Source organism: Macaca mulatta, chromosome 1, assembly GCF_049350105.2.
Source record: "Macaca mulatta isolate MMU2019108-1 chromosome 1, T2T-MMU8v2.0, whole genome shotgun sequence".
Taxonomy (NCBI): Eukaryota; Metazoa; Chordata; class Mammalia; order Primates; family Cercopithecidae; genus Macaca; species Macaca mulatta.
This window is the reverse complement of record NC_133406.1, coordinates 13,407,596-13,422,633: the sequence shown is the minus strand read 5'-3', so window position 1 is coordinate 13,422,633 and position 15,038 is coordinate 13,407,596. Positions and strand designations below refer to the sequence as shown.

General features: G+C 50.5%; 1 protein-coding gene across 1 annotated transcript in view; it reads right to left on the bottom strand.

The window, feature by feature from the left end:
• Positions 1 to 7,587, bottom strand: part of GNG4 (G protein subunit gamma 4) — a 94,511-nt gene extending 86,924 nt beyond the window's left edge. Inside the window, exon 1 of the mRNA XM_028849531.2 lies at positions 7,476 to 7,587. The gene's annotated coding sequence lies outside the window, so the exon portion shown is untranslated. The remainder of the gene's footprint in view (positions 1 to 7,475) is intronic.
• Between the last annotated feature and the right edge of the window lie 7,451 nt (positions 7,588 to 15,038).

Sequence of the window (15,038 nt, the reverse complement as noted above, 5' to 3'; positions counted from 1 at the left end):
CCTCGAGGCCACTGTCATTTGGGGGTGGGAAAAAAGTGACCGGGGGCAACTGAGCAAAGCACAGAACAGAAACTCCCTCTCAGTAGAGACCCATGCACGGAAGGACGATACACTGCGATTCCCCGACGTGGGCCTGCAGCGAGACACGGTGCTAACAGCATCCCAGCCAATCTGTAAGCATCAGGGGGACGAAGGAATCGTCAACAAGAGGCAGAACCGCAACTGCTCCAATGCAGAAAGAATGAGTCATCCAGGAAGGCAAGGTGGTGGCGGGTTGGCTGTGGTTTTGCAGACGCTGGCAGGAGGGGCAGGGGGCCGGGGAGAAGGCAGGGTGGGGGAGGGGTCTCCTTTAAGGAAATCAGTGCATGAAAGTCTGTGTAAGAAAGGGTGTGCCTCTTACAGAAGGATATTTGTTTTGTCCTAAACTTGCTGTGTGTTCTTTGAGGCGCAGGCCTCCCTGCTTTGTCATCACACCTTGGATCACTCCGGGCAATCTCACCCGTGTAGCTTAGCCTGGGTCCAGCCAGACCTCTGCTCAGCTCTGCACGTACACGCCCCCTGGATGTCACCTCCTGACTTGGCAAGTCACACACCCTCTCTCTACTTGCCTAGCTTCATTCACAAAACCAGGTTACATTACCCCTCGTCCATCCATGCTCAGTCTGGAAACCCTGGTTTCCCAGACACCAGCCTCTCCCTGCCCCTCCGTTTCTGATCAGACAGCCGCCCCTACTGACACTAGGGCAGGGGCACCCTCGGATGTTAGCCAGCCTCCCTGTCCTTCCCCTCCTGCCCCACGCCTCCGGCCTTCCCCACACAGCAGTCACAGCCAGAGGGCCGAGGCGGGCCTGCTGCCTGCTGCCTCTGCCAGACAAACGCCCTGGATTCCCCATTCTTCATGGTCAGTCCCACCTTCACACCCGGGCTCTGATCAACCTTTCTGCTCTCTCCACTCCTCTTTCATGACCCTGGGCCCATGCTGGGTCCCCCCCCCCCCGAAAGCCCTTTCTCATTTGCCTGGCTTGAAAACCCCGCCTCAGCTCACCAGGGCCAGCTCAAGACACCCTCTGTTGTCACACCCTCTCTGCACTGCTCTCGGGAAGAACTAACGCTCTCCCTGTCTGTGCACTAACCCAGGGTAGGTGGGCTGTTTTCACACACGCACCCCCTCTGGGTTCTGACTTCTCTGGAGTGTGTGACATATCTTATTTGTTTCTCTGTCGCCAGTGCCTAAACCACCTGATGCATGTATTTATTGCGGGTGCTTATCACACATGCAGTCAACGAACGCCTCACAAATGTATGGTTTACATAGTCTTTGATGAACGCATCTATTGCTGGATGTTTCACATACAGTCTTTGATGAACACATCTATCGCATCCAGCAGCATATCTGTATTGAAAAAGTCCTTCCATAGCATCCAGTAATGAAAAGGAAGGTGGCAGGGAGCAGTAATGGACAGTAAAACTAAAAACACCAGGAAGATCCACAGTGAGATCAGCAGAACCCTAGGATGGCAAATCCACGACAAAATTTCTGTTGAATAAAAACGTGCTTGGGTCCAGCCAGCCATCAGCTTCTTTCAGACACTATTGACTGCAACAAACTCTAGCACAAGGAGAGAGTCTAAAGAGAAACTTGTTCAGAGGATGCTGGACCATCCATCAGTGAGCACAGCAAACCCGAAAAGGCGGGGACATGGCAGAACAGGGGCTGCAGGCACACTTGCTGCGTTGTTGATGGAGCACACACAGAAAGGTCTGCCCAAGACAGTCCCAAAAGGCACAATTCTACAGAATCAACCAAGTGGAGGGGAATGGCAGTGAAATGCCAAACTCCTGCTGAAAGGTTGACGGGTACAGCCTTCCAGAGACAGCAGTGGGTGATGGGGACCCGGGCACCCAGAGGTCCAGATCAGCAAAAGAGGCCAGTGACTCTGTCTCCATCAGATAAATTCAGCCACAGTGGGAGGGAGCGTGTGAGACCGACGAAGGCCTCGCCCTGGATCTGCACTTCACCCTGGTCCAGAGAGAATTCAGTGGCCAGCAACACTGCCAGTTCCCCTTTATTTCCCTTGAGGTCAACATGTTGGAATTCTCTACTCACATCCACCAAGACGCCCTCCTCGGCCACCTCCACACTCACACTCCAGGCCCACCACTGCCCTTGGGCATGAGCAAGCCTGACGGTGTCTCTACGTCCTGGTAACACCTTCTTCCCCCGCACACCCCGTCAAACACATGCACGTTGTAGACTGAAGTCATCGGGTCTCCTTAACCAGGCTGCAGCCCCCTAGCACCCTGCCATGTGGCCTCACAGCTGACGGGGGAACAAACAAGCACCTTCAGACTGGGGCAGCTTCTGAGTGATATGCAGAGTTAACTGGGGCACAGAGAAAACAGAATTTTCCCAAGATTTCTGAAGGAAAACTAAAACCAAATAAGGACTGACTCATGCTGGTTTAGTCGGCCACAGGCTAGGGGCAGCGGAAAGGCCCTGCTGGAAATTTCCATGCAGGGTCTGTGCAGGGCGGGTACCCCAGCGCCACAGGGCAGGGCAGATGGCTCCCCAGATAGGGCTGGAGAGACATCCAGGAGCCTCCTCACCCAGTTGTTGGGTGTAGCTGGACCTTCCTATGGACAGGGAGCTGTGGGAAGACAGAGACCACTGATGAGGACGACCCTGCCAGAGACCCCAGGGCCCACGTGGACGTGTGGGTGTGGAAGGGTAACACATGGCCCTTTCCAAGGTGTGTTGATGACTTGGCTCAGCCATAAAGCCAGGATGCCTGTCCTGCTGCCCGACCTCTGGCCTCTGGCCTCCGAGAGCCTGACCCTCTGGGAAGACAGAGTCCCAGCATGGGGCATGACCACCCCATCTGCTCTTCCTGTCCATCAGTGTCTGGACCTGAGCCACAGAGGCCTACTGGACCATCGTGGAGAAGAGCCTGCTTTCAGCCCTCAGCAGCCTTCATGCCCTGCCCTGCCTCCCACCCCAATCTCAACAGTCTCTTGCTGTTTTCTTCCTGCCACCTAAGCTCATTTCTCCTCTTTAGCTTTCATACATGGGCACTGCTTTGCTAGAAATCTCTCAATTTTACCTCTTTGTGTGGTGGGACACCAGAAGAAACAAGGTTGAGTTTGGGTGCTGGAATTTGGGGGAACATGTGAACAGTTTTTCTGCTGTAGTTGTGGAGGTGCTTGAATAAGAATGTTTAGGCTGGGTGCGGTGACTCACGCCTGTAATCCCAGCACTCTGGGAGGCTGAGGCGGGCAGATCACCTGAGGTCAGGAGTTCGAGACCAGCCTGACCAACATGGAGAAACCCAGTCTCTACTAAAAATACAAAATTAGCCAGGCGTGGTGGCACATGCCTGGAATCCCAGCTACTTGGGAGACTGAGGCAGAAGAATCGCTTGAGCCTAGGAGGCAGAGGTTGGAGTGAGCCAAGATCATGCCATTGCTCTTCAGCCTGGATGACAAGAGTGAAACTCCATCTCAAAAAAAAGAAAAAAGAATGTTCAAAAGAGTTAAAAATGTTTTCCTTCTTCCTATTTCATCGCCCTGCCTCTCTTTCTTTGTTGGAGCCCAAAGGGAGGGCACAGAAGACAAGGCCTTACAGCTGTCCATTAGGCAGGGGCACCGGGAGGAGGTCCAGGCACTGATGAGAAAGGCATAAAGGCACAGTTAGTGCCAGCTCATATGATCCAGCGTGGCTGTTGCCCCGCCTCGTGCACAGAGGGTGTCGGTGGAGAAACAATCTATCTGGCCCAGAGGGATATTTAAAGTGCTTCCTCCATCTCTAGGGCCTTCCGTGGCCTCAGAGCACACGTGTCACACCACAGACAGCCAGCCCAGCAACTCAAAGAGAAATGGTTTTAGAAATCTAAGAAGCAAGAGAAACAAATCCTCCTGGGAAAGGAGCCCGTGTGCAGTGCCTGAGTGAGGGTCTCTCCACATTTCCTGAGTGTGGGTCTCTCCACATTTCCTGAGTGTGAGTCTCTCGACATTTCTCTGCCTTCTTCTCTTCCACACATCTCTGTCGCTTTCACTTGTCATTTGTGCATGCTTTTCCTCCATCAGTTAAAAAAGGTTCCCATCACCCACCACACCCGCTGCCAGGACACTCCTGGACGGAGAGGATACAAGAACAGAACACTCCTGGATGGAGAAGACACAAGCCATCACTGCTGTTGTTTTGCAAATTAGAAACTTGGCAGGTAGCCTGTGACTATCAAAGGAGATCATCCACATGACACATCCAGCCCAAGCATCACCCTTCTTTCCCCTTGTTGCCCACTAACTTGGGCTCCTTGCCCTATCTGATCCTTGGAGACTGGGCCTTTGGTGGCCCACAAACCTCAGGGCCGTGGAGATGAACAGTTCCTCCATAGTTCCCTATACTTCCTCACTCCTTCTGGGCACCCAGGGCTCATTCCACAATGAGCACCGCGTCTTCCACACAGCCGGCTTTCCCTTACCTGCATGGCACCTGTCATTCTGTCTACCAAGTTCCGGCAGGGAACCTGATTGCCCACCAGCCACCCTTCAGCCTAACAAAAACTCCTTGGCAATTAGGGGAAATTGGAACGCTCCAGCAACCTCACTGAACTGATCTCTTTTTAAGCATCCATTGTTTTCTCTGCAGTGATTTTTTCTTTCAGCAGCTTTTCTCGCCTCTATTTCTTAACATTTCCTAAAATGAAAATTTCATTTGTGTTTTTACTTTTGATCATTTATTAACTGTCTTTGGCTTATTCTTAGAGGTTTTTAACCAGCTTCTTTCAATCTTTCAGTAGTATTACCCTGCAATCTCCTTTTCTTTCCTGATACTCATTTAGCTCTTCTGACTTTCAATTAAAATATGCTTGCCATCCACTGTTGATAAGATATTTATGTAGTACTTACACTGTATTCAAGGAGTTAAATTTTGGTTTCTGGTTTTAAAAAAGAAACAAATAATCTCTCTACCTTGAATAATACAAATCTGTATGCCTGAGTATATCTAGAATGAATAAAAATACCAAATTTTAAAAAAGGAAACCCAGCAAGATTAGATAGCAGTATATCCTCAAAAGGTGCTTCAAGAACAAAAATCAGGTAATATTGTAAAGTAACCGCTTCAAAATTCCATGAAGAAAGGGGCAATCTTCTGATATACATTATTAGGCATTCTCCCCCGTCCATGAAGAAACTGAGACCAACTAAGAAAAATGTGATAGTGACATAGTGAGATGCAGCTATAAATAAAGGAACAAATTGTTGGTTACAGACCTTAGTCTTTGCTTTCTGCATAAGCAGTAGTTTTGTGGCAAGGGTGGGTATGGGCGTGTAGGTCTGGGGGGGAGGGGGCATTGTACACATTTTACAGTGTTCCTGCCCTCCCGAGACAGCTGTGGCTCTTGCTTCCCCAGGGGTCAGAGTCCACGTTCCCACCTCATGTTGTTTATTTATTTTGAGACAGAGTCTCGCTCTGCCACTCAGGCTGGAGCGCAGTGGCACGATCTCAGCTCACTGCAACCTCTGCCTCCTGGGTTCAAGCGATTCTCGTGCTTCAGCCTCCCAAGTAGCTGGGATTACAGGCATGCACCACCACACCCGCCTAATTTTTTGCATTTTTAGTAGATACGGGGTTTCACCATGCTGGCCAGGACTGTATTGGACTCCTGACCTCAAGCGATCCGCCCGCCTCGTCCTCTCAAAGTGCTGGGATTACAGGCGATGTTCCTACCTGATGTTCTACCATTTCAAAGAATGCACTGACTATTGGGGGACTTCAGGGACTGTCGCTTTTGCTTTAAAAACTGTAAAGTGAATCTAGGAAAAGCTTTTTTTTTTTTTTTTTTTCTTTCTGGTTTCTCCACCATCAGTTTGCATGAGAAATGCCAACCACGGGACTGCTGGGAATGACCCCTTTGCTGTGCTGTTTCTGAGCCAGCCCTACATCCTCCACTGGCTTCCTTGGGCAATTTTATTTTAAGGCGCATATGAGGACCGGAGTTGTGCATGGGGATGGGTGCCAACAGGAAGTCCATTGTCCTAAATAATCATTTCAGCCTAACTAACCCCATGGAGAGGCTGCTCATTAACAAGCAAGGCATCACAGTAAACCTTGCATTTGCATTAACACCTACCATTTATTAAGTGCCACAGTCATCTCTTATGATGACTGGTCACTGAGCAAACCCTACATTTAAAAAACAATCCAGTTTTCAGGTACTCTGTCTGTTTCTCTGGGCTGGAAAAGGCTTTCCACTTATCAACTTAAGTGGTCTCCCCAGTCGCCTCTTGCAGGGAACAGGGCCAGATCAGATGGCGGCTGGTTCCCCTCCCCCGCCTCATACAAAAATCAGGAAAAGGAGTTGCGGGAGGAATCCAGAAGCCGGCCGCAGAGCCCAGGTCTCCCATGGCTACTGTGAGGCATTCGCCGCTGCGAATTTCCCGTCCACTGTGGGAAGCGGCACACCTCACTCATGAGCAGACGACAGGACTGGCACGTTTTAATGGAGAACACCGGCGCAGCCTAGGCGGCCTTTTGCTCCAACTGAGAGGCACGGGCCTGGTGCCAGCATTTGACAGTCCTGGGAGGCGACGGGCAGAGGAGAGACGCGGCAGCCGCGGGAGCCGGGGAGACGGTGGGAGGCCCGGCGTCCATCATCCACTTTATCACTTGATCAAACTTTAACATTTTTGGGTTTCCTAACACCTTAGCCCCAAATACTCGAAATGAAGCAAATCTTACATTAAGGAGTCTTTCCCGACCACGCTCTGTCCTCCTTCTCACCTCACCCTCCCGCCGTTTCGCGTTATTTCCAAGGCAATTTTAAAAATCAAGCCAAACAAAGCTCCCCGGGTGCTGCCGGGCGCGCGCGGCGAGCGAAGCACATTTCAGCACCAGCCTCGGGGACAGACGCCATCAAGGAGGGGAGGAAAACCACCTCGGCTGCGGTGGCTCCACCGTCACCCCGAGTGCTCCCGAGGCGGCGTCCGGGCTGCTGGGGAGCCGGGAGGGCTTCCTCAGGCACTCGCCAGAAACATTTCCCCAAAGAAAACGCCCAACCGGCCACGCCATCTCCTGCCACTGTGGTCCTTTTCCCCGGGGGACGTCCCCGCTGGGAGAACAACAAACGCTCTGTGACCTACAAATGGAAGAGGGGACCTCCGAGCCCCCGCCTGCCTCATGCCGGAGGGACTGGGCGCCCCCAGTCCCGGGAGCCCCAGGACGCGCTCCGAGGGGGCTGTCCACACCCACGCGCGGGCTTCTCCGGGGCCCAGCGGGAGGTCCCGGGAGAGGAGGCCGAGAGATCCACAGGTCTTTGTGTCGCGTGCAGCAGCTGGTGGCGTGAGGACCCCACCGGGCCAGAGCCGTCTCCCTGGCCGGAGACTTTCTCCCCGAGTTTCCCTTCCGCGTCTGGCTGCACCGGGGCTGGGCTCTCCCCGCGGACACCCGGGGCTCCGGCCGGGCGCCCACTTACCCGGAGCGGGGTCACGCGCGGGCTTCGTCTCCAGCGCGGTGCTCGCGGGGGGCTGCCAGGCCGAGCGGCATCGCTCCGCAGCGGGGCGCGGGCCGGGCTCGGGTGCAAACGCGCGCCTCGCGCCCCTCCCGCCGCCCGCGGGGTCTCCGCGTCCCGTCACCGGCCCCGCCCCGCGCCGCGCCTCCCGCCCTGCAGGGCCGGACCACGCGGGCCCGGGGGTGCAGGCGGACCCTCCCCCGGCCCTGGACGCTGGGGGCTTCTGTTCGGCCCCCTGTGCCGTGGGGGCCCCGGCGGGGGAAGGGGGAGCCGGCGACCCTGCGACCCTCGTCGCCCCCGTTCCACGCTGGCCGCGCCCACTCCGCCGCGGGGTCTCGCCCGGGAAATCCCGCCCGCTGCCACCAACGTCACTGCTGCGTCACCGGGGCTCCCGCGCTCCCCGCCCCCGCCCCAGCCCGGGCCTGCGCCCCCCGCCCGCTACTCGGACCCCCGCCCCCTACTCGGACCCCCGCCCCCTGACCCAGCAAAGGGCCGCGCGCCCGCCCCACCCGTCCGGAGCCCGTGTGGCCGGGGGACCACTGGAGGGGCCTTGGGATGCGGGGCCGGGTCCGTTGGGGGGGGTGGGGGCCGGGGCCGGGGCCGGGGGGGGGGAAATCACTGGAGGGGCGTGGGGGTCGGGGCCGTGGGGGAATCACTGGAGGGGCCTGGGGGGCGGGGCCGGGGGGGAAAAATCACTGGAGGGATCTGGGGGCGGGACCGGGGTCGCGGGGGGGGGTGTCTGGGGACCGGGCCGCGGTCAGCGTGGTCTCCCCGAAGCCTCAGGTACCGCCCTCGCCCAGGTGAGCTCCAGCGCCTGGGCCTTTGCGGCGCGGGCCTCTTCCCGCCCTGCACCAAGGGACTCCTCGGGCGCCTCCCGCCAAGGCGGGGAACGGCGGAGAAACGCGGAACACCTGTGCGAATTCGCGCGGCCGCGTTGCCACTAACCGGGCGAAGACTGCCTAGACGTTGCTGAGTGACGGGCATCGGGGCGGGAGAGGCCCCCACTCCCGGGGGAGCGAGGCCGGGAGGGCGGGGGGCGCGTGCTGGAGGCGGGGGGCGCCCTTCGCGCCCCGGTTCTGGGAGCCACTGCTCTCCAGGCCTCGTCCCTGGCACCGCAGGCTTTTGCGCTGGAGATTTTAAAACATCTTAGTGATCACAGCTCTCGTCCTTTCAGGGAAAAACCAGTTTAAGCACCGTCCATTTTCCGACTTGGTAAAATAATACAAAACCTTGGGAATAGAGAAGCAACGAAAACATTTCACGCCAGTGTTGGCAAGATTTGTAGAAAAGGAGGCCAATATTAATTCCGTTTGTGAAAACAACAACATAACATCATGATGAACGATTAGGAAATATTTCAAGAAGATCTGGGCGCCTCATCCTCATCCGCCGTCCGCAAGCGGTCCCTGCCACAAAGGACACAGCGCTTGTTGCTCAGATCCTGGCCCCACTGGTTGGATCTTTGCCCTACACACACGTGTACCTTCTCGGAGCCCAAGTGCCAGATTGGATGCAAACGCGCAGATCACAAAGGCCCGTATGGGGCCAGCAAACACATTAATTTTTACAAAGCTCCCAAGTGCCCATTTAAGGCACAAAATTAAACCTTGGCAAAATGACTAAGCCAGTCAATGTCCACCGCACAGACTTTTAAAAATGAGAAAGATATATGAGTACTGCATTGAAAATTCAGTAAACTCAAACCTGAGCTCATTGTTTTCACCCCAAAATCTGTTTCTCCTGCATTTCCTGCCCACCTCCTGACCCGGGCTGGTTGGCTAAGGCAGAATCCTAGGTTTCCTTTTATCCCAAATCCCAATCTCAATTAATCAATCACAAGGAAAATCAGTGTCTACACTTTCAAGAGCCTCATTTCCTTATTTTATCTTTCGAATTGTTACACTATCATTCAAGATAGGATTATGTCCATTTTAAACAGGAGAGAGGTCAGTCAACCAGTGGTTCCAGAGTGAATTCCAAAACCAGTAGAATCAGCGTGTCACCTGGGAACTTTTTTTTTTTTTTTTTTTTTTTTTTTTTTTGAGACGGAGTCTCGCTCTGTCGCCCAGGCTGGAGTGCAGTGGCCGGATCTCGGCTCACTGCAAGCTCCGCCTCCCGGGTTCACGCCATTCTCCTGCCTCAGCCTCCGGAGTAGCTGGGACTACAGGCGCCCGCCACCTCGCCCGGCTAGTTTTTTGTATCTTTTAGTAGAGACGGGGTTTCATCGTGTTAGCCAGGATGGTCTCGATCTCCTGACCTCGTGATCCGCCCGTCTCGGCCTCCCAAAGTGCTGGGATTACAGGCTTGAGCCACCGCGCCCGGCCACCTGGGAACTTTTTAGAGATGCAGACTCCCAGGCCCCACCCAGACCTAAGGAATCAGCAACTCTGGGGGTGGGGCCCAGCAACCTGTGATTCCCCAAGCCCTCCAGGTAATTCTGATTCCGTTCATCTCTGGACATCACCCAGGACTGCTGCAGTAGTGTAAAGTCTGGCACCAGGACCCTGGGTATTCGTTTTCCCTCTCCTTCTTTTTTTTGGGGCGGGGCGGGGGGGCGGAGGAGGAGGGAGCCTTCCTCTGTCGCCAGGCTGGAGTGTAGTGGCGCGATCTTGGCTCACTGCAACCTCCTCCTCCCGAGTTCAAGCGATTCTCCTGCCTCAGCCTCCAGAGTGGCTGGGACTACAGGCGCCCACCACCACGCCCAGCTACTTTTTGTCTTTTTAGTAGAGACGGGGTTTCACCATGTTGACCAGTATTGTCTCGATCTTTTGACCTCGTGATCTGCCCGTCTCGGCCTCCCAAGGTTTTCCTTCTTTATTCCTAGTCATATTCTTTGTTCTGAAGTCTTCTTTGTTTGTATCTATATAACCACTGCAGATTTCTTACTATTAGTGTTTACTTGATATGTGTTTATATCCTTTTAATTTTTAAATCCATCTGTATCTTTTTTTTTTTTTTGAGATGGACTCTCACTCTTGTCGCGCAGGTTGGAGTGCAATGCTGCCATCTCAGCTCAGTGAAACCTCTGCCTCCCAGGTTCAAGTGATTCTCCTGCCTCAGCCTCCCGAGTAGCTGTGATTACAGGCATCCGCCACCACGCTCAGCTAATTTTTGCCTTTTTACTAGAGACCGGATTTCACCATGTTGTCCAGGCTGGTCTCAAACTCCTAACCTCAGGTGATCCTCCCGCCTCAGCCTCTCAAAGTACTGGGATTACAAGCGTGAGTCACCGTGCCCGGCCTGTATCTTTATTCTTAAAAGTGGGATTCTCCATCTTTGTAGGCAGCACAGAGTTGGATCTGCTTTTTAAAATTCAGCTTGACAATCTGTCAGCTTGACAACTAATAGTAAGAAATCTGCAGTGGTTATATAGATACAAACAAAGAAGACTTCAGAACAAAGAATATGACTAGGGATAAAGAAGGAAAACCTTGGGAGGTCGAGGCGGGAGGATCACGAGGTCAAGAAATCGAGACTGTCCTGGCTAACATGGTGAAACCCCATCTCTACTTTTTTTTATTTTTATTTTTTTGAGACGGAGTCTCGCTCTGTCGCCCAGGCTGGAGTGCAGTGGCGCAATCTCGGCTCACTGCAAACTCCGCCTCCCGGGTTCACGCCATTCTCCTGCCTCAGCCTCCTGAGTAGCTGGTGCCCCGTCACGACACCCAGCTAACTTTTGTATTTTTAGTAGAGACGGGGTTTCACCATGTTAGCCAGGATGGTCTTGATGTCCTGACCTCGTGATCCACCCGCCTCGGCCTCCCGAAGTGCTGGGATTACAGGCGTGAGCCGCCGCGCCCAGCCCCATCTCTACTTTTAATTGGAATGTTTAGATCATTTACTTCTTATGTAATTATCATGTGGTTGGGTTTAAAACTACTAACTTGTTATTTGTTTTCTATTTGTCCTATTCTTCATTCCTTTTTTTTCTTGCCTGAGTATACTTTAGTATTCCATTTTATCTCAAGTATTGACCTTCATTTTCTTCCTGTTTCTTTGTTCTAGGGTTTATAAAATGCATCTTTAATTTTCCATCGACTACGTTCAAGTAACATCAGACCACTTCTTCACTATTAGATTCTTTTCAGTGCGTGCTTCCATTTCCCCTCTTCCATCCTTTGTATTATTTTTGTTATATCTCGCTTTTACATATGTAATAACCCCGCAGAACATTAATTTACTTTAAGCTGTCAATTTTCTTTTGAAACATTTAGAAATTATTTTGAAAAGTCTTTTATTTTTATCATTTCTGATGCTCTTCGTTTATTTTTGAAGATCCAGATTTCTGTCTGATATCATTTCCTTCTACCTGCAGAACATCTTTTAACCTTTTTTTAGTAATACAGATTGGCTGGTGATCGTCTGTTTTTGTTTTTCTGAATATAAGTATTTTGCTTTTGGTTTTGACGGAGTTTTTTTAGATTGACACCTTGAAGAAGTTTAAAGATGTCATTCATTGTGCTTGCATACTTTCTCTGAAGAAATCTTCAGACGGGGCGCGGTGGTTCACACTTGTAATACCAGCACTTTGGGAGGCTGAGGTGGGTGGATCACCTGAGGTCAGGAGTTTGAGACCAGCCTGGCCAACATGGTGAAACCACATCTTTACTAAGAAATACAAAAAATTAGCTGAGCATGGTTGTGGGCGCCTGTAATCCCAGCTACCCAGGAGGCTGAGGCAGGAGAATTGTTTGAACCCGAGAGGTGGAGGTTGCAGTGAGCAGAAATCGCACCATTGCACTCCAGCCTGGGCAACAAGAGTGAGACTCTGTCTTTAAAAAAAAAAAAAAAAAGGAAATCTGCAGATCTTTATCCTGTTCCTGGGTATGTAATGCATCTATTTTTTCTATAGACCATCTGATTTTGTACCGTAAGTCACTGAAGCTCTGTTCATTAGGAATTTCTTTATTCTCTGTTTCAGTTTGGACAGTTTCTGCTGCAATGTCAAGTTCACTGATCCTTTTTTTTGAAGTGTCTAATCTGCTGTTAAGCCTAGCCAGTAAAATTTTCTTTATTCACATGCTTGGTGTGACAGAAAAATCATTTCAGATATTCAATGTTTATTTCTAGAAGTTCTGTTTAGTTTTTTGAATTTTCCATTTTTTCTCATTAAATTTATTGTTTCCTTTTTAAACCTTTGAATATATTGAGGGCATTTAATAACTATTTTAATATGCTTGTATGTGAATTCTTTCATTTCCTTCCTTCTTGTTCTGTTTTTATCAACAGTTTTCACCTATTTTGTGTCACATTTTTGGGTCACATTTCCTATTTATTTATATATCTCAATTTTTGATTGGATGCTAGACATTGTAAATATACACCGTTGTGTGCCTAGGTTTTTTTTTTTTTTTTGAGACGGAGTCTCGCTCTGTCACCCAGGCTGGAGTGCAGTGGCGCAATCTCAGCTCACTGCAACCTCCGCCTCCCAGTTCAAGCGATTCTTCTTCCTCAGCCTCCAGAGTAGCTGGAACTACAGGCGTGCACCACCACACCCAGCTAATTTTCGTATTTCTAGTAGATGCTCTCTTCTTTTAAAGAATAGGGACTTTGTTTTGGAAGGTACTTACAGATGTTTGATCCTTTTGATGGTTGTCTTAAAGGCTCATAGCCATTATTATAGGATTAGTTTATTCTAGGACTAGTTTAGCCTTCCTACTAGGGTGTGATTCTTCTGGGGTCACAGTTGAATGCCTGTGTGTTCAATGAACTCTTCCCTTTGGTGGGTTGGAACTCAGATGTATCTCAATCCCCTGTGAGCTCCGAGAATTGCTCAGCTTACAGCTGCCTGTACATTCTTTGCTCAGACCCATGGAGCTTTGTGTTATGCACATACAGCTTAGTATTTAGCCAGAGCCTCCATGGGACCCACAGGCATTACCCTCTACGGGAAGATAATCAGATGTGGGCTTCGTTTTTGTGAAAGACGTTATCCAAAGACAAAGAAAAGCAACCAGGACTTGGTGGTTTATTTGGGGTTGGAAAGTTTTCCTAAAAACTATTAAGAAACAATGAGACATAGTATCTGTCCATCCGGCCTGTGATGCTTGCTTCCTTTCTTCCTTCGTTTCTTCCAAGTATGTACCTAATCTACCCTATTCCAATGACACTGTACGTTGCTCAAAATATTTTAAAAATTCCTCTTTTGGAATTACTTGCAGAATCACAATTTTTTTTTCAGTACCTCATAACCATAACTTGTTTTTGACTAAAACAGTTCTGGTTTTCGATTCAGCTCTGATGATTTCTGTTTGTTTTCAATCTGGATCTCCTTGCTGCTGAGCAGCAACCTACTGTATGGTATTCTGTGCCCCACATATTCCAGTTTCTCAGAGTTTCCCCCAAGCTCTGGTCTCCATTTCCTCATCTCAGCATGATTTCTGTGCTCTTGTTTGGATCTTTCTGCACTGTAGCTACCTTTTAAGTACAGAAAACCGAGAAAACAATACGATTTACTCAGTTCATTTCCCTTCTTTCAGGCATCATATCTTGTGCTGTCTGCCTTCCACAATGAAAATCATTGCCTCATAGATCATCGCGTTTCCCAGTTGTTTTTGATAGCAGGGTAAGTCTGATCTCAGTTTTCCCCAAGTGGACAGAGGCAGAAGTTCCCATTATAGTTTAACACTCATTTCCCCCGATCGCCTCTTCCACCTCTGTCCCTGAGACACTGAGCACTTCCACTCCCTGCCTTCTTATACCTTTTGAGCCTTGGCACTACTGGTTTCCTTCTACCTTGACCAAATCTGGTAAATTGTTGTCTTCAAGATTTTGCTGTATCTTTTTTTTTGACAGAGTTTCGCTCTTGTAGCCCAGGCTGGAGTGCAATGGTGTGATCTTGGCTCACTGCAACCTCTGCCTCCTGGGTTCAAGTGATTCTCCTGCCTCAGCCTCCCGAGTAGCTGAGATTACAGGCACACACCACCATGCCCAGCTAAATTTTGTATTTTTAGTAGAGATGGGGTTTCTCCATGTTGGTCAGGCTGGTCTCAAACTCCCAACCTCAGGTGATCCACCTGCCTCGGCCTCCTAAAGTGCTGGGATTACAGGTGTGAGCCACCGCGCCCGGCCAAGATTTTCCTATATCTTTAATATCTTTGGGAAACCTAATCTGACTGCCACCTCTTCCCATTTTAGTCACCCTGATACGTAGCTGCTTCTATTATAAAATTTACTTGGTTGTGTCACAGTTCTCCTTTTACATTTCCTTTCTCATGGAGTTCTTTTGAGAGCAGATTCTCTGTTATAAATCTTTGTATCTGGTATGTTGTAGAAGCCCAAAAATGTTAAAAGAATGAGCAACCATGCCTCCATGTTTAATGGGACATCAAGGAAAACCATGTACTCATTGACTTGCTTAAATTTAATTTTTTTTTGAAGATTTGGCAAAGGTAGTTTGGTATATGAGTGGCATCACTTAGGAAGGAAATTACTAAAAGAACAGCCTTAGCTTTTGAATGTTATTCCTCGATAAAAAGTTCCCAAGCATCAGTTGATAGCAGGATAATAAAAACTGCAAAATATTGT